The following is a 19,707-nucleotide window of genomic DNA, read 5'->3' as shown; positions in this document are numbered from 1 at the left end:
GGCCTTTAGTTTTTCAGGTTCAAAAGCTGAGAAAATTGGTTTTGTCAGCACACTGAGGTAAGATCAGTTTATCGGGCCCTCAGTCATACTAACCAAGTTCACCAGAGACAGATGTGTAAATCAAAACGCCATTTTATTAATTTACAATGACAAGTAAAATCGGCCAGGAGATCAGACACACATTCTGTTTCAAGCACATTCTCTCCCTGTGGTGAAATCTACGTGGGAAGTCAAATTATCATCGGAAGACAGCCAGGCGAGGCTGGAATCTGAGCGAGAAGAGGGAGCTGGCTGTCTGCTTGGAATGTTAAATGAAGCCGGATGCTCCCTCTCCACCAAAGGGATGTATCTAGAGGAAATCAGACCGCATTCTCGGGGACAGGTCACCCGCTCTGAGCACAGAGCTGAGTGTGCACAACCCCTTCCTATTGGACACTGCCTTGTCCTGTGCTGACCGCGCCTCTGGGCTGACCTGCTTTCTCCAGCTGTATCACTTCCATTGACTAGGTTACAGCCCCGTTCTTTCTCTCCTTTGCCTTTGCTTCTACCCCTGCCTACCAGCGAGTCCGGGAAATGGACTGTTGTCCCAGAGTGACCCCGACCGAGGGTCAGCCGGGCCAGCCTGCTCTGCTGAGGTTAGAAAGCCTCAGATGGTCACAGTGATAGGGATCAGTGTGTAAACCAAACACCACGCCCCAGGCTCTGCCCGGCAACCTTCAGGCCAGATCAAGTGGGGCAGAGGATGCTAATGAATTGTTAATGAAGGGTGATCAATGCCTTTATCTCAGAACAGGGGCCACCTCTCCTCTGCAAACCCTCTGCTGCCTTAATTGAACCCAGAGTAAGCCGCAGGTAGGAGCTGAGTGGATGAGAGTCTCAGTCCTGGAATTCAGGCTCGTTCTCGGCATCCGCACTCACACGTGATGTCTGAAATGCTCAGGAGGTTAGCTGACGTCTTGGTGAAAGGAAAGAAGTAGCCTGAAGGTAACAGCTCTGGTTTGCTTTGTGGTATAAGAGACATTCACTGCCCTCACTGCTTGGAGTGCCACCATTGGGTCCAATGTGTGTGTGCCCCCATCATCCCTTCTGCAGATACCTCTCCTACAAGCAGAATGACCCGAGAGAGTCATTTACTTCGCTTTACTTAAGTCCCATTTTATAGATACCAGTTGCTGTGAGCCTGTCATGTGCCGGACCCTGTCCTAAGCCCTTTACGTATTAATTCATTTCAGTCCTCACAACAACCCTGTGGAGTTGGGTACTTTATTATCTTCATGTTACAGAGGAGGAAATGAGACATAGACATGTATGTAACTTGCCCGAGGTCACTAGCTAATGAGTGGCAGACCCAGAATCCAACCCGGTCAGTCTGATTCCGGAGCCTGACCCTTTACCTGCAGTGTTAACCAGAGCTGAGAAGTTTCTCTAAATGTCTCCAACCTTCCCCGTAGAATTGTTTAAATTGCAGCTGACTGTACCAGCTCTTACTCTCTGAGTTTTGAGGAATCTGCTTAAAAGTTGGAATATCTTAACAACCAATATTTAGTTCTACTAGTTGTACATACATCCTGGCAAAAGTTGCTCATCTCTGTGGCATTCGGTTAATTAAAAATGAGAGGGTTATGGGGCGCCTGGGCGGCTCAGTCGGTTAAGCATCTGACTTCGGCTCAGGTCATGATCTTACATTTCGTGATTTCGAGCCCCTTGTTGGGCTCTGTGCTGACAGCTCAGAGCCTGGAGCCTGCTTTGGATTCTGTGTCTCCCTCTCTCTCTCTGCCTCTCCCCTGCTCGCACTTTCATTTACCTCTCTCAAAAATAAATAAACATTAGAAAAATTTTTTAAAAATGAAAGGATTAGGCTGCAGAATCTTTCTGTTCCCTCCCAATGTTGACTCTCTGAGTTTACTCCCATTACTACTGCCTCTGTTTTATATTTGTGAGGATTTTAACAAGTTATCTAAGTTATTTTATTTTTCCATTAAATGACCATTGAATCAAGAAGTAACACTAGTGTACCATCATATTTCCAGAGATAACTGTTACAGCATTGGGCTTAGTACGTACTGCTTACACATTTATTAACTTGAACGAATTTTGATAATCATCCTGAAAGATGGGCAGGCAACACTATCATCTTCACTTTACAGATGAAGAAATGGAAGTTTAGAGAGCTTTAATTAATGATCTTAAATCATAGAGTTCACTCGATGCCCTTCTTTGTTTCCATCCATCCCTCAATGGTGTTCTAAATGCACCTGTCCTCCTACAGGAGCCGACTCTCAAGTATCAAACGACAGTCCAGAGTGCCTTTCCTGGGCAGCTGTCTGCCAGGGCAACAATTACATTGTGCTTGGCATAATGGAACTTTTCTAGCTACTCATTTAAGAGAACAAATTGTTCTAAGGTGCGTTTTGCAGAGGTACGGATCCACTGAATACTGTGGGTACATGTCATTTCGAAACTGAGTAATTGGTAGCAAAAGATGAATAGTTGAGTGCTTTTTGTTGACTGAATTAGAAATCCTCATGTGGAACAATGACTCACGCAAAATCACCCGGGAACTCGAAGCTCGAGTGACTCAGAATTCAACAGGGTGGAGTGTGACTGCTTTTTGTTATGGGGCAAAGTGGTCCCAGGTTCTGCAAACCACAAATCTAATGGAGATGAAATCAGCTTGTCAAGAATTGGATTCCCATTTGGATTAATTAGGGTTTTATATGTGATCATTAATGACTTTGGCCACCAAAGGTTTTCCAGAGAGATATCTGTGCGTGAAGGAAAACGAGCGCTAATGATCTTAAGGCCTGTCTAAAGTTTTATTCCCTGAGGCTCTGCTCTCTGGGAACTGTTCAGTTCCTCCAAGGTTCCAATTCTCCAGACTTCAAAAGGAATACTGGCCTCAGACCGGATGGTCCACGCAAAAATAGAGCCCCATAAATATGTCGATTCTAATTATCAGTGTGAAAAATCTTCCTGGGCGAAGCTTGAGTGTAGTCGGGACTGGGAAATGTCTGACAAGAGAAAGGGGCTGAATGAGACGAGGAAGTCAGAGCATAACATGTAGCTTGAACTCCCACGACCCAACGAAATGAATAGCCTGGCCATGTGCCTGGCTTCTAGGAGCCTCCATACTTGCTTTTCTTCCTGGTAAAGTGTCTAGGCTCCTCTGCAGCTGCTGTTTTTTTCTAGAAGTGCCCTTGAGCAACAAGAAACAAATATCTAGACATCATTATGACAGGCTACAGTTCACCCCGTTCACCCACAGAAGCATTCACACTCATCCAACAGATCTCAAGGAAGTGCAAGGCAGGGCTATTTTGTTTTACATCTTTAGCTCTTTTCCTGTCCTCCTCAGTCCTCCTTACTATCTATGGATGGGCTCACCTTGTTTCTTCAATGGAGCTCCAGTGGGGTCCAAATAATTTTTTTAAATTAGAAAATAGTCTGTTTTCCATAAATAACAGAAAGTTTAAGTTCACAGGGCCAAGACCTGCTGAGGGGTAATATATCTAGGAATAGTATGGTTTTTTCTGTTCTTGAGATTGGGTTTTCCCAATTGTAGCTTTTAATTAGGTATTTCTAATGGGTAGGAAGTCAATTGCATGATTAAGTGTTACTGCAAAAACGATGCATAATAAACCACCTCAAAACACCATGGATTGCAACAATCATATTTTCTCATGGTCTGTGGGTCAGGTGGGGGTGGCTCCCATAGGCTGGACTTGGCCCACTGGCCAAGATCAGGCTGAGGGCTCATCTGGCTGGGCTGGGGCAGCTCCACAGCTGTTCATTCTTGGGCCTGGGATGAAGGGCAGCAGCGATCTGGGGGAGGTCATTCCCTGGTGATGGAGCCAAGCAGGAAAACCAAATGCTTTCTAAGGCCTGTTGTGGGTTGAATTATGTGCCCCCCAAAGAGAGTTGAAATCCTGATGCTCCCCCTCTCTTATCTATATGAATGTGACCTTATTTTGGACATCAGGTCTTTGCAGATGTAATCAAATTAAGATGAGGTTATACTGGATTGAGGTAGATCCTAGTCCAATGACTGGTGTCCTTAAGACAAGAGAAATTTGGACACAGACACGTAGGGAGAAGACCATATGATCACGGAGACAGAGACTGGAGTTTTGCTGATACAACCAAAGTCCAAGGATGCTGGCAACTGCCCAAAGCTAGGGGAAAGACACAGAACACATTCTCCCTTTGAGTTGGCAAGAAGGAACTATCCTGTGCACACCCTGATTTGGGACTTCTGGTCTCCAGAACGGTGAGAGAATAAATTTCTGTGGCTGTGAGCTGCCAAGTTTGTAGTGATTTGTTACGGCAGCCCCAGGAGACTACTACAAGGACCAAGCCTGTCATTTCTATCCACATTTTATTGGCCAAAGCCAGTCACATGGTCAAGCCAAAAGTCAAGGGCAGAGAGAACATGCTGAAGCATTGAGAGGCCATGACAAGGGTGTGGATATAGGAAGAGGTGGGAAATTCGGGGTAATTATTTAATGTATCCCACATGAGAATCAGAAAACTTTGTATTCTAAAGTATCTTTAGGCAAGACCGTAGAATCTAATGATCATCAGTATGGGTCTGGTATGGAGAAAGTTTTACATTTGAATCCTTGTTCTGACACTTCCTACTGGTGTGAACTTTGCCAAATTACTTTACCTCCAAGCATCGTTCCCTTTTTTTAGAAAAAAAATATTTATTTTTGAAAGAAACAAGTACTCATGCATGTGGGGGTGCAGCGAGAGGGGACAGAGGATCCAAGGCAGGCTCTGCGCTGACAGCACAGGGGCCGATGTGGGGCTCGAACTCACGACCCACAAGATTATGACCTGAGCTGAAGTCGAATACTTAACCGACTGAGCCACCAGGTGCCCCTCATTTCCTTTATTTGTAAAATGAGCAAATTAATAGTGCCTATCTCACAGCACTCTTATGAACGTTACATGAACCGATGTTTGTGAAGTATCTCCGTTGACATATATTAGGGGCCAAGAAGCATTATCTGTTGGCATTATTATCACTATAATAATGTTACAGTAGAAGACTTGGAGATACAGGTGGCAGTTTTCTTCAGAGACTTCAGAAGTGAGATGAAGATTGGCTTTGCAAAGGCTGTGAGATTTCAAGTTTGATTCATGAAGCACAGCTTAAGATATGGTAGTGACTCTTCGGGTAGGCGTGAGTTGTATTTCACCAGGAAAGGGAAGAGTCTATTTGCCTAGAGAATCGCCAGTTTAGGAAACTTTACACTGAGTATAAAGGAGGGAGAGATCAAGTTCCCAAGTACGGAGGAATAAGGGGCTTTGTCAGGGAACTCACATGGAACAACACTGAAGGAGGGGAGAGGGAGAACCAGAAACAGTATGAGGAGCATTTGACATCTACATGCCAACATGCAGAGCCTTGGGATGCAATGGACATAACATAAAAATACAATCTCAGGGGTTGGTTGCTTTAACCTATGGGATGGAACTCAGAATTTTAGTCGGGGGAGGGATAAATATGCCTTTTTCAAAGGGAACCAGCTTATGGGGAGAGACATGCAGTGTGGCCCTGCGGATCCAGAAATATTTACCTACTGGGGTTGCCACAGCCCCAGGGGAAGCTCATGGAAAACCTCTGGGAAGAGGTCAAGGAAGAGAGACTCAGGTGGCATTATTACATGAGTTTTATTTACATCATATGATTAGATGAAAAAAGGGAATTAGGTTGTTTTTAGCAAATGTCAGATATGATAAAGGTAATGGTGGGAGGAAGTGGAGAAACGGGAAGCACTTTAACTTCCAGAATGTGGAGGTTCCTTATCAGGCTGAAAGCAGCAGAAACAACAAGCTTTTGACCTTCCTTACAGAAAACGAAGCGAATAGGGGAACTGTTATTAGGATTTTATTTGTGCAGACTAATGAGGCATTTGTTGGGGGAAGCATATTATTTGAATAAACAATAAGTAAAACTCACTGAGTGCTTACTATGGGCCAATCACTTATCTAAATCATTACATACTTTGGGGCGCCTGGGTGGCTCAGTTGGTTAAGTGTTCGACTTCAGTTCAGGTCATGATCTCACAGTTTGTGGGTTCAAGCCCTGCATCAGGCTCTGTGCTGACAGCTCAGGGCCTGGAGTCTGCTTCCGATTCTGTGTCTCCCTCTCCTTCTGCTCCTACCCTACTCTCACTCTGTCTCTCTCTCAAAAATAAATAAACATTAAAAAAAGTAAATCATTAGATATTTCATGATGCTTAGTCTTTGCAATGATTTTATGAGGTTAGTCCCTTTTAATCTTCATTTTATGCATGAAGAAATTGAGGCAAAAGAGGTTAAGTCAATTGCTGAAGGTCACTGAGGAGGGGGCAGAAATGATTTCAGAATGTATGTCCTTCACGCTCAAGTTATCCCGCACACCTTGCCTACAGAGTGGCTAAGTCACCACCATCTTTATGAGCACGGGAGGCTTTTGGAAGAAGGTGACCCCCAAGGGTCTAGTGGATGGTGACGGGAGCTGGCCATCTGGTGCTGAAGGACCAGGAAACCTGAGCTCAAGTGGCCTATGATGTGTGATTAGGAAACGGGCCAAAATGTGCATTAGCCATCCACGCTAATCCACCCACTGAACACCTTTGTTTAAGGGCCATCTACTGTCCTCTGGTTATGTGTACTGATGTCATCACTTCCCGAACCTATTGTGCAAGTTGGTGCTTCTGGACCTTTGAAAAGGCTGTTCTGCTGCTTGGAATATCAGTTCATCTCTCCTCTACCTGGCAAACTTCTAATCTTCCTCCAAGGCTCAGCTCAAGCGGCATCCCCTCTTTTGAAGCCTCCTCTGTCTCTCTGACTAGCTGTGAGCCCTTGGGGACAGAGACAGTGTCTTCCTAACCTTCTGTGGGCTCTCTAGCACTAGCCCAGAGCCCAGCACAGGTAGGTTTCAGTGCATATCGGATGGATATACACATCGGTGTAAGTCCATATGTTAGTCACCACAAACCAATCGAAATGACATATAAGCGGCACACTGGGCTATTTGTCTAGCATTTGGGAAGCGTGCTCTTGCCTATTCTAATTGAAAGGCAATAGTTAAAGAAGCATGCAACCTATTTTCTTTTGTAAGAAAATCTGTCTTGCTGTTTTATGTGAGTGGGTAAAATATGCTTATAAAACAATCTGTTCCGAGAATGGCAAATGTCTCAGGAAAATTGCGATGGAATAAGTTCTTTGTGATTTCATTACCTAACCCTCTGTAAAAATGCCTTTGGAAAGACAAAAGATATAGATGAGGGAAATGGTTCCAAATATTATAGAGAGAAGCAGAATAGCTGAACAGAAATTTGTCATTAAGAAAGATTTATGCAAATCTCAAGAGTGCCTTAAAAGTTAATCTTAAAAAAAATCCCTCTAGTCTGAGCAGATTATGCTTAAGAAAATCTTTTTGGGTAAATCCATGGAAAAATTTATTTCATAATTTAAAGGAAAATAGTATACACTTATAATAGCAACTTAGGATTTCTTGTTCTAGGTAAAGTCACACCCAAAGTGTTGGTCATTGATATATCCTGCCTCTGTGTTTTCTAGGTTTTTTGTGAAGGTTCTTATTTCAGCTAAAATATGTTAGTTACGATGAATCACCCAAATTCAGTTTTCAAGCAAATTAATATATTAGAAAATAAAACTGGTCTCTTTGGAGATGAGCCAATGAAATGTTGGACTGTCAGAGTTCATAGAATAGGAAATGATGAGGTCCAAATGTATATTTGCTCAGGGATGGATAGGACAAAAGCAGTTACAACAACTCATTACTTGTTGATTCATACCCTTGCTCTAATCAGCCAAGAAGAGAATGAGCCAGCAACATGTAGACATGTGAATTTCAAGCATTTATGTATCTCATGGTTCTTGAACAAGATTTGAAAGAAGTGAACAAAAATTTTCAAGTCCACACCAGACACATGTACTAAACAGGGCCTCTTCAGGCCCCACGTGGCTCTGTGCTGTTGTCTCTTCTCTTTGTACGGTATTTCTATTTACCCTCAGAGACTAAAATAGGCCAGCTGTAGAAATTTCAGAATTGGAAGGATTTTTAAAGATCATTACGAAAGCTACCATTTACCGAGTGCTTACTCTGTTCCAATCACTGCGAAAAGCACTTCACATGCATTATCTCATTTAATTCTCAGACCAGCCGTACAAAGTCAGTATTATTAGCTCCAGGCTTACAGATAAGAAACATATGGCTTAGAGAAGTAAATGCTCCAAGTCTTATAGCTTGTAAGTGGTGGACCTGGAATTAGGAGGCAGGTCAGACTCTGGGGTCTCCCTTGGACATGAATTCTGTATTATTAGATGCCACTACATATCTTACTAGGTGATCTAGCCCATGTTTAAGCACTCTCATGATAATGTGAGCCCTGTAAGATTAGAGACCGTATGTGCTTTTTTCTTGCAATTGTACACAATGTATACAGCAACATAGCCTTGACCACTATTCATATTTGTTGCAAGAACAAATCCCCTTACTTGCATATGAAACTTCCATGTGTTTAGAAGTTGAGGCAATCTATACAATTATGTAATTCTTCTGCTCCACTGAAAAACATAGCTTGCAGCAGATGGGAAAACATAAGCCTAAAAGGATCGAGTGAGTTGACCAGTATCCCACAGCAAGCAATCCGTGGCTTACCCTACGTCACCTCTCTGCCAGCTCTGTGTGTGGTGCTGAAAGATGTCTGTCTACTCTGTCTCTGATCTTTGGCAGCCCGGACCTCTCTGTCTCTCCCTGGCTTTCCGTCTTCCTCTCCATGTTTCTCTCCTGTTAAGCCAGAGAGCAGAGATTGTACCTTTTCACATGGTTTTAACCATCTCTGTATCCCAGAATGTAGAAGGCTCTTCAAAATATCGATTGATTAGATGGATGAATCACGAAGACATATAATTTTTATCTCAAACACCATCATTCTCTTTTTAGAGTCGAGACTCCTCTCTGCATTATAAACGTTTCTGTAAGTGACACTTTTATGACACAGGGGAAAGCTACAGAAAAGAATACTCGCCTGATGTAATTTAACAACTTCTTAAGTCTGTGGTGGTTTCTACGTTTTTTTTTTCTTTAAAAAAATTTTTTTTAATGTTTATTTATTTTTGAGAGAGACAGAGACAGAATGTGAGTGGGTTAGGGGCAGAGAGAGAGGGAGACACAGAAACAGAAGCATGCTCCAGGCTCTGAGCTGTCAGCACAGAGCCTGACATGGGGTTCGAACTCACGAGCTGTGAGATCATGACCTGAGCCGAAGTCGGACGCTCAACCGACTGAGCCACCCAGGCGCCCCAAGGTTTCTACGTTTTATTCACTGAGAAATGGTGTCTGTTTTAGCTAATGTTCTTCCTTTCCTGTTGAATAGTATAGGCAAGTGTATTGTTCAGGACTCTGCCCTTACCTTAGTCTTCCAGAGAACCTCTAAAACATTCAGGAGCAATGCACACACGGAGAGAGAATGTGTAGAACTCCATCCTTCCCGAAAGCAGCTGACAGTCTTCCACATGGAGCTCTTCCTGTTCTGTGGCAAAATGAAAGGAATTCACCCCCCGCCGGGCAAATCCCAAGGCCTCCATTTACGTAAAACAAAATGCAGGCCGTGTTCAATAGCAGGTGCAGAATTGCTGATGGAATCCCAGCTCTCAGGGCCACACTGCAGGTTTTTCATGCCTACAAATGCGCTGCTTTGCTCTTTAGGAAGATTTCAAGGATAAATTTGGGACACACTAGAAGGCTAACACCTTGTGCCCAACTAAATGGGCCAATTTGTGGGCTCCATCGGCACAGTCCTCTCCCTGTATTGGCAACGAAGTGGTTAAAGCTACCTCTAATGGTTCCTGCCACCTTTTCTCCAAAAGTACGTCTGATTGCAAGCAACATCAGACACCTGCGGGGAGACAGTGATGCCAACGTTAGCTATAGGCGTGGAGAAAGAGTCTCAACACTAAACACCTTCGAGAAAGCCTTAGAGCCACCCTCCCCTGCGGGAAATCACCAGGAAGAGACATCTCAGGGTTCTGTGCCCATCAGCATCTTCCCACTCTACCTGCCTACGGACACCTGTGCCGGCGGGCCACACACACGGCACAAGTCAGCGCTGCTCGGGGTGTTTCATTCTTTCATGTGAAGAGCTTCCAAAGAGGAGATGCGTGGAGTCTGCTCTTGGTCTCCAATCGTTTCATGTTGCACCAAAAAAAAAAAAAAAAAAAGGAGGATAACCGCCCCTCCTACCCCAGAAGTGTAGCAGAAAGAACAGAAGTTCAGGAAAAGCGAAAAGCGTGGGTCACCCAGAACTATTGGAGAAAGTAGGAAAGGTGAGGAAAGGTGACGTGAGGTACTTAAATGGTCACATCAAGCCAGTGGGGGCTCTGATACCTTCATTTCTTAGTTCTCTCAGCCCTCGTGATGTTCATGCCTCATTCGGCCGGGGAAGAGGTAGTGTCCCAGCTCTCCACAACTTTTCCAGGTAACTCTGACCCTGGAGAAGATTTTCTAGGTCATGGGAAGAATGGGCCATTTCTCTTCATAATCCAGAGGGCTGCTCTCTCTTTCTCCAGTCAACGTGCAGGGAGGCGGTCGAGGTCCAGTTGCCAAAGCGGGGGGAATGGGGACCCGTGGTTGATCGGCACTTGACAGTTTCAAAGCGCTTTCCCCCTTGACGATTTCACTCTCTAGGAGGCCCTGTGAGGGAGGCACCCCGTGAAGTCAGCCTGTTCCATGGAAGAGGGAAGAGAGGGACTTTGCGGGGTCTCAGGGCTCATGAGGGGCAGAGGGGGCTTGAACACGGGTTTCCCAACCCGACCATCCTGCTGAGCGGGGTTTTCCTAACAAGCTTCCTGTGCTTCTTGCTAGGGCGGTGTGATGGTGTGATGGTGGCTAGGACTTCAGTGAAAAGGCAAGCCCATGCATCTGCGAGAAACCATGGTCAAGAGATGGCTGCTTTGTACACGTGCTCCCCACAACCCGCAGCCCGGGAGCTGCCCCTCTGCCCGGGTGCCCCCAGGCTCACTCCCCTGGGCTTGGGAGCTGGTATGGCTCAGCTCTCCAGTGAATCTTCTCTTTTTGTCATGATTATCACTTCCTGCAGCCCACACCTTCACCAACATCTCCCAGGGTCTGAGATACAGAGTCCTTCTTTCTCTAAATAAAAATTTTACTTTTATTAAAATTACTATGTACGTTAGTTTCTAAAACATCTCTAAGACGACCACCTTTGAGGGGGAGTCCTACACCCTCCGACTCCAGTTTCTTTTTTTCTAGAAACAAGCCCCCTCCTACTTTTTAAATGTTTATTTATTTTGAGAGAGAGAGAGAGAGCCAGGGAGGGCCAGAGAAAGAGGAAGAGAAAGAATCCCAAGCAGACTCCACAGCCGTCAGCCCAGAGCCTAACACGGGGTTCGAACCCACACACTGTGAGACCGTGGCTTGAGCCGACACAAAGCGTCAGACCCTCGACTGACTGAGCCACCCAGATGCTCCTAGAAAACAAGCCCTTTTACCCCTTGTAGGTAAAGTCATCTGATATTTATCTCCATATTTTCTATGTAATATGCAATTTCTGCTACTTCTTAGTGTATCAATTTTAGATGGCGTCTATGACTCTGTTAAGGTAGGTAAGTATTTCGCTCTCTTATATCTCTGGCTGCTTACCCTGCCCCTTTATCTAATGTAGTTCTATTATCATTTTAAACATTACTATGAAATGTAATATATAAATAAATTTTACTGCTGAGTCAAATACTGTGATTCATTTTGTATTAGTTATTGATTGCTGCAAAAACAAATTACATAAAAGCCTAACAATAAAACAACAGTTAACATTTACTATCTCACACAGTCTGTAAGTCTCAAATTTGAGAACAGCTTAGTTGGGCGTCTGTGGCTTGGGGCCTCTGGCAAGATTTCAGTCAAGATGTCAGCCCCAATGACTCGTGTCTGTCCCACATGCAAAATTCATTAGCTGCTCTCGCAGGGTCTCCCAAAGTCTGATACCATCGGTTAGAAGTCCAGGATCTCATTGATGAAATCAGGTCCGGGGAAGATGAATTCTCTCAGGGGTGGTTCCTTGAGAATAGTTCTTCAAATACAGCTCCTCTCGATCTGAACAGCTGTGAACTAAAGAGACAAATTACGTGCAGCCCACACACTCAACATACATTGGTGGGACAGGTATATCATAACGGCTAGAAACTCTCCTGTCAACAAGAAAGGAAAGAGGAGACAAGAATCGATCGTCCATAGCAATTCTTAAATTTAGCAACACACAGTTGACAGTTCCTTGATGAAGACTCACAGCCTGGTTAACAGACGCCTGGAAGAATGCTCGACATCACTCATCATCAGGGAAATTCAAATCAAAACCACACCGAGATACCACCTCACACCCATAAGAATGGCTAACATGAACACCCCAGGCAACAGCAGATGTTGGCGAGGATGCAGAGAAAGAGGGTCTCTTTTGCACTGCTGGTGGGAATGCAAGCTGGCACAGCCACTCTGGAAAACAGTGCAGAGGTTCTTCAAAAAGTTAGAAATAGAACTACCCTATGACCCAGCAATTGCACGACTAGGTATTTATCCAAGGGATACAGGTGTGCTGTTTCGAAGGGACACATGCACCCCCATGTTTATAGCAGCACTGTCGACAATAGCCAAAGTATGGAAAGAGCCCAAATGTCCATCGATGGATGAATGGATAAAGAAGATGTGGTATGGTGTGTGTGTGTGTGTGTGTGTGTGTGTGTGTACAATGGAGTATTACTCAGCAATCAAAAAGAATGAAATTTTGCCATTTGCAACAATGTGGATGGAACGAGAGGGTATTATGCTAAGTGAAATAAGTCAGTCCGAGGAAAGCAAATACCATGTGACTTCACTCATATGTGGAATTTAAGATACAAAACAGATGAACATGAGGAAAGGGAAGCAAAAATAATATAAAAACAGGGAGGGGGACAAAACATAAGAGACTCTTAAATACACAGAACAAACTGAGGGTTGCTGGAGAGGTTATGGGTGGGGGGATGGGATAAATGGGTGAGGGGCATTAAGGAGGACACTTGTAAGGATGAACACTGAGTGTTATACACAGGGGATGAATTACTGGAATCTACTTCTGAAATCATTATTGTACTATATGCTAACTTGGATGTAAATTTAAAAAAAGAAAAAAGAAAAAAAAAAGACTCAGAGCCTGAGAAGAATTTTCCATGGCTCTTGGCCTGAGCATTTGTTTCTAGCTTCTGAGTCAATCTTCCATTTTCACGAAATGTAGATTTTGTTTGCAAGTGAGAAGTTTTCTCAGCCTGCTTTCTGACTGTAGAAGTTTGAAGGTCCAAAGTCTTTTTTATAAATTTGTTCTGTTTCTTTACTTTTCAATTCAAGCTGGCGGTATTTTTGCCCATACAATTCTCATAAAAACTTTATAGGTCTCCTGTGAACCTTACTGGGGATTTGTGCCATTAGACAAAAGTCACATTCAGAAATCCCTTTGGGATTAGCTCTTTTTCTACCTTGGGATTTTGCCTAGATAACTGAGGGACAGAAGCCGTGAGTTGCTTGGAGGCCTTGTTTTATTGAACAGTTCTCTGAGGCATTGCCTTAGATATTCCCGAAGTTTTACGCCTCGTTTGTTCATTTGTTTGTTTTTACAACCACATAGTCGGCTTCATGTTTATACCATGTTTTCCTGACTTTGCCTGGATTTGACCTTTGCCTGGGAGCCATTTCTTAATTTTAAAATCATTAGCCATCTGGGGATGCTGGGACTTTCTGAACTATCAAGAGCCACCTCTTTTTGGTGTAAAACAAAACAAAACGAAACAAAGCCAATGTCTCTACTCTCACTCCTGAGCTGAACTGCACACTTCATTAGGTCGATTTTCCATGTTGCCCCAGGCGACAGCATTGTTCAACTTTCTGCTCCTCTGTAACAGGAGTTGCCTTTCTTCCAACATCCCCCAATTTCTTTTAGGTTTTCCCTGGGATCCTCCTCAAAGGCAAATCATGCTTCTCTACTAATAATATCTTTAATGTCCTTTAGGCTTTCACTAACACTCCCCTGAAAACCCTCCCGGCTTCAGCCAAAGTTTAGATCTACACGCATGTTTTGAGGTTTCTGTTATAGCTGCACCCCATTTCCAGGTCCCCAAACCTTCATATGCCAAATTCATCCTAAAACTTAGTGCCTTAAAGCAGCGATAGGCATTTATTATCTTACACAGTTTCTGTGGGTCAGGAATTCAGGAATAGGTTTGGCCGGAAGTTTTCACTCACGGTCTTTCATGAACTTGCGGTCAAGGTGTTGACTGAAGACTGAAGTCATCTGAAGGCTTGGCTGGAGGAACCATTTCAGTGATGGCTCACTCAAGTGACTGGCAAGTTGTGCTGGCTGTTGGCTGTCTCTTTGTTCTAAGGCCGCTTGAGTATCATGGAAGCTGGCTTCCTGCAGAGCAACTGATTTCAGAGAGCAGACTCAACGTTTCAATGCCTTTTATAACTTAGCCTCAAACTCGTTTGCCATTATTTCCACAAAACCATCGTTGTTACACGGTTATTCCTATTGAATGTGGGAGGAGATTATACAAGGAGCATTTGAAAACCAAGAAGTGGGGATCACTGAGCACCTCTTGGAAGCTTACCTGTCTGTATTCCATGATTATATTTTCCTGTAATTAATAATTGCCTAATTTTTAAAAAAAATTTTAAATATTTATTTATTTTTGAGAAAGAGAGAGAGAGAGAATGAGAGGCTGAGGGGCAGAGAGAGGAGACACAGAATCTGAAGCAGGCTCCAGGCTCTGAGCCATCAGCACAGAGCCCGATGTGGGGCTCAAACTCACAGAGTCCAAGATCATGACCTGAGCCGAAGTCAGAGGCTTAACTGACTGAGCCACACGGGTGCCCCGATAATTACCTAATTTTATTCTTTTAGTTGTATAAGTATTAATCTCTCTTTCCCCCCAAATGTTTCAACATCTTTCAAACATCTAGGAATTTTTTTCCCCCAATGTCAAAATATATCAGGTTATTGACCACTCATATATATATTCTTTTCCCATATGGACATGTCTCTTCCACATCCCTTCATCTTTTGACTCCATCTGGACTAGTTCCTTTCCAGGCTTCATGCACGGTTGTCATCCGAGGAACCTCCCCCTTCACCATTATTCTGTTATAAGTCTTGTTTCCTGGATCCCGGGTCTTTGTCTTTGTTGAGTTTCTCTTTCATTTTGCCAGAGCACGGGCTTCCGGAGTTTGGGAAACACACGTGAGAAATCAAGTTTGCAAGTTCTGTGCGTTTGACACTGTCTGTATTCTACCTTCACTTGCCTGTCCATGGCTACTTACCGTGGAAGAGCTCAGTTGGTGACTATAAGCTGGGTGCATGTAGGTGGAGCTTGCCAAATTGTAGGCTCCTCTGACACGTGTCAGGGAGCAAGCAGGTTTTATGGTTTTCCGTTGCTAGACTCTCCTTTTCTATCATGCAGTCACCACTCCCCTGGGGCCACTCAGGTTCTCCAAAGAAGAGTCCTCCAGTGTTCTCCCTGGGGTGGGAGGAAAGATAGACCCCCCCCCTGACGGCTGTGTCCTGGGAGCAGGGCCAAGGTGAAGGACTGAGGGCTTCCCGTGTACCATATAGGCCCATAATCATTCCACTTGTAGCACCAAGCTTCCCCTGCCCTTAATTGTGCCTCGGGCCCCCAGTCTCCAGCTCGGTTTCTCCCGAAAACAAAACAGCATCCCCTTTTTCTCACTGGAGAGTGTGCAGAGGGGTGGTTACCTGGCTCTTCAGAGTGAGGGAGTCCAGTTGGTTCAACACCTCAACGCTGACCCTTTCAAAGCACTCACCTGTTCACCGGGCACCAACACCAGCCTGTCATCAGCCTGCTACATCCATGTTCCTCTTCTAGGCGAACTCAACCCCTCATGGATTGGTCTTCTCATGCCGCCATGACAGAATACTATAGCCTGGGTGGCTTACACAGTAGTCATTTATTTCTCCTGGTTCTGGAGGCTGGAAATCCCATGAAGGTACCAGTATAATCAGGTTCTAGTGAAAACTTTCTTCCTGGCTTGTCGGTGGCTGCCATCACCCCTTGTGCTCATGCGACCTCTTCTTTATGTGCACACACTGAGAAGAAGAGAGACAACTCTGGTCTCCCTTTCTCTTCTTATGATAAGGACACTATCTGATCAACGTACACTCCTATGACCTCATTGAACCTTAATTACCCCCCAGAGACCCCCATCTCCAAATGCCATCTCACTGGGAAGTATGCATTAGCAGATGCACTTTGGCGGGGGGGGACACAATTCAATCCATAGCACCCCGTCTGCTTTCTGTTTCCCCTCAATTTATAGAAATCCTTTAGCTTTTGTCTCATCCTTTCATTTCTATTCTCTTTGCCTATGGGTTAATGTCTAGTTTCAATTTCTTTACTATTGTTTTTATTGGGGTTTTGGAAAGGAAACAAAGGTAAACGTGTTTGGTCATTTCTCCATGCATAAGTATAAGTCCACGTAGAGGATTTCATCTTGTAAAACAAAAAACTGGGACACAAAAACTCAAAACAACAGGAAGTCAACCTATAAACACTCAGATGTCGGGAAGGGGGGAACCGGCCGATATTGCCCCAAATGAGCATGCCCTTTTACAGCGCCAGTCTTGCAGACGATGAATCTTTGTACCTTCACTGAACGGGAAACCCCGTCCCTTCTCCAGCACCCGGCTCACTTTCAAGCATCTGTAGCTTGTGCTGCCGGCATGGACTCCCCAGCCAAGGAGAGCAGATGGCTTTCAAGCACTGATTAATCACTGCTCTTTCTTCACTTCGGTTTCCAGCTGTGCTTCACTTTCTCCTTCCTGGCACGGAACCATCGCTGCTGGTTTCTTTGCTTCCCGGTCTAATGGAAGAAGCACTCCTGTCTTTCACTAAATCTCCTCTGATCATCAGCCTCCATATTGCTGGTGGTTAGCACCGCTTTTTGTCTTCTCTCAAAGCCATCCTTAGGCTATCATCTTGCCTTCCATGGCAGGAGGAAAAATCTATTCTTGTCCAGTTCCTTGACCTCTGCTTGCACCGTGTGGCCAATAGGAAGCAGAAAGTCAAACTAAAGGAAGCCTCCATGGGTGGGAGAAGTCTTTCTGCATGTCTTCTAGAGTTGGACGCGGGAGAGAAGTCACCTCCAGGCTTTCAAGATCCCTTTTCAGCCTTGTTTCAAAGTCACATCAAATGGCACATTCAAAAACCCAGTGGGGTCATCGATGAAGAAGCATTAGAGCCTGGCAAATGGTTGGCCAAATTTGTTAGTGCTGAAATAGTACATCTTGGCACGTGGCTTTGGTGGTGGAGCTACCACTTAACTATCTCTTTTCTCTACGCAGTGGTCCTGAACCAGAGATGTGCATCAAGATCGCCTTGGGAATTTTGTCATTACGCAATATGTCCACATCTCACCCTGAAAATTTGTCAGAGTCAAGTCATTTGTGTTTTGGAGTAGCTTTCCAGGTGATTTTGGTTCAGAAACATTGCTCTAAAGAAATAACTTTAGGGGTGACTGGGTGGCTCAGTTGGTTAAGCATCTGACTCTTGCTTTCAGCTCGGGTCATGATCTCACGGTTCGTGGGTTTGAGCCCCGCTTCGGGCTTTGTGCTGACAGCACGTGGAGCCTGCTTGGGATTCTGTCTCCTTCTCTCTCTCTGCCCCTTCCACCGCTCTCTCTCAAAATAAATAAACATAAAAAAAGAAAGAAAAAGAAAGAAAGAAAGAAAGAAAGAAAGAAAGAAAGAAAGACTTTAAAGTGAAAGAGGCAGCACAGTAGAATAATTATTAAAAAATAAAAACCCTGGATACTTGAGTGCAGGTTCTGGCCCCAGCTAAGTTGCTTCTCTCATTAGTAGGGAGACCATATAATTTATCGTCCACATTAGGATCCATTTGAGAGTAAAAGAGGGAGCTATTAATAACTATATCAGAACAAGAGGCATAAATTGAAACCGTCCGGACGAACGGGTCACCCCACTCATTAGCCCAATGAGACACTGGAGTAGACAACTCCGAGGTCCCTTTATGATTTATGATTCTATAATTCATGACCACTGGGACAAGCGCAAAATAAGTTTCCATCCCAAATGCATGTGGGATAGAGTTGTTTAGGTCCTCTTTGCTCAGGGAAACGGAAATGGCAAACACACGCGTCTTAGAAGCTGGAGACCTGGCGGCACTCCAATATGTTACACAAAGAATTTACACAACTATTTCCTTGGTGCCTCGCATGTGATACGGTTAAGAAAAGGGGCGTTTAGGTCAATCACATGTTCTGGTTAATTATAAGTTAGCATATAATAAATTAGACGGCACACAAATCACCAATTTTCCAGAAATCAAAATGTAATAAAATAACACCACCCCCGCAGCTCCCCAAACGCTGATCATTTTATCCTTTATATTTCTTGACAGCCCTTCAGGGCTCTGTATTGTCGTAACAAAGAGCATGTCACACCGTAGCTGTGAATGGTGAGCCTAATCGAATCTGGGATGTCAACAAGCTTTCACGAACACAGGAGAGTTAAGCTCAGTGCGGTTTGGTTTTTATGACATTATTCTGCTGTAGTTCTTACGCTGGTGCTTGTCAAGAACGGATCAGGAGAATCTTTAGGGCAAGCCACCGGGACGCAGTGAGCAGGAGTGGGTGGAAAACACTACCGGAATCCAGCGAGCACTCTGTCGTTTCAGAGAAGCGGGCTGAACTTGCTTGTTTACACGGAGCTGGCAGAGGTGTGGGCACAGGGCACACACAGATAAGAGGGAAGCTAAAGAGGGGGAAGTGGGGGAAGACAGAGAGAGAGGGAGGAAAGCAGTGAGGAAAGGAGAGGGGGGAGGGAGGTGAGCAAGACAGAGAGAAAAGAGGGGGGAAGGGAGGAAAGGAAGGAGAGACTCAAACATATACACCGAGAAACAAACAAGAAGATGGAGAGAGAAACCAGAGAGGGGAGGAAAAGGCCGGGTCCGGGATGCACACGCATTCGTGTGTCTCTGGGGGAATAAAAAGGCAAAGCCTAGGTCTGAAGTTTTTAGTCAAACCCTCAACAGTCTTGTATCAGAACACAGGAAATGGCCTGGCTCACGTAGCTGCGGAAGCTATTTTGATGAACGCAATCAGTTCGTTTCACGTCGATCGAGGCTCATGCTGCCTGGAAGGAAATTGCCCACCGCGGCTGTATTCAGGGGTTGTAATCAGAGGCACTGGCGTTGATGGAAAGCTTCTTGCTCTAGGAGGAAGCCAGCAGATTGCGAACGGCCCTGTTTCCACGACCGTGGCTATGTGGTTCGTTTGTCAGAATGCGTGCCCCGCATGCATTTGGGGTGTGAGCACACCTAGCCGAGGATTAGACTTCTCCTGGCTGCCAAGGGGTTTTTGCTTCTTACTGACTCTTACCCATGGCAGAGAAGAGCAGCACAGCAAGGAGACATTGCAACGGGCTGGCTAGGAGTCATTTTTGGAGAGCCTTGGGGCAGTGTCTGTCCCTGAGAGAATGGCAGAGGAGAAGGAAGCCAAGAGGTCATCGTTTGGCTCATCAGCTGACAAGAGGTTGATGTGACCGGAGTGGCCAGCGTGAGGCTGGGGGCTCCAGGAGGAGTTTTGAAAGCAAATAACAAACACTTAGCTTTCAC

At 44.8% G+C, this 19,707-nt stretch overlaps 2 long non-coding RNA genes across 2 annotated transcripts in view; one reads left to right on the top strand and one right to left on the bottom strand.

Annotated features, from left to right (window-relative positions):
* Window positions 1-11,192, top strand: part of LOC106984664 (uncharacterized) — a 94,840-nt gene extending 83,648 nt beyond the window's left edge. Inside the window, exons 5-6 of the long non-coding RNA XR_008295897.1 lie at window positions 789-984; window positions 10,883-11,192. This is a non-coding gene — a long non-coding RNA (uncharacterized LOC106984664). The remainder of the gene's footprint in view (window positions 1-788; window positions 985-10,882) is intronic.
* On the bottom strand, window positions 12-10,215 carry LOC113604667 (uncharacterized). The gene is made up of 3 exons (XR_003426668.2): window positions 9,432-10,215; window positions 3,133-3,196; window positions 12-3,011 (listed from the first exon to the last, which is right to left on the bottom strand). It is a non-coding gene; the product is annotated as an uncharacterized LOC113604667 (long non-coding RNA).
* Window positions 11,193-19,707: the final 8,515 nt, after the last annotated feature.

This window comes from Acinonyx jubatus, chromosome B1 (genome assembly GCF_027475565.1).
Source record: "Acinonyx jubatus isolate Ajub_Pintada_27869175 chromosome B1, VMU_Ajub_asm_v1.0, whole genome shotgun sequence".
Taxonomy (NCBI): Eukaryota; Metazoa; Chordata; class Mammalia; order Carnivora; family Felidae; genus Acinonyx; species Acinonyx jubatus.
Note: the sequence above shows the minus strand (reverse complement) of the source record. Positions and strands in the feature narration are given on the sequence as shown.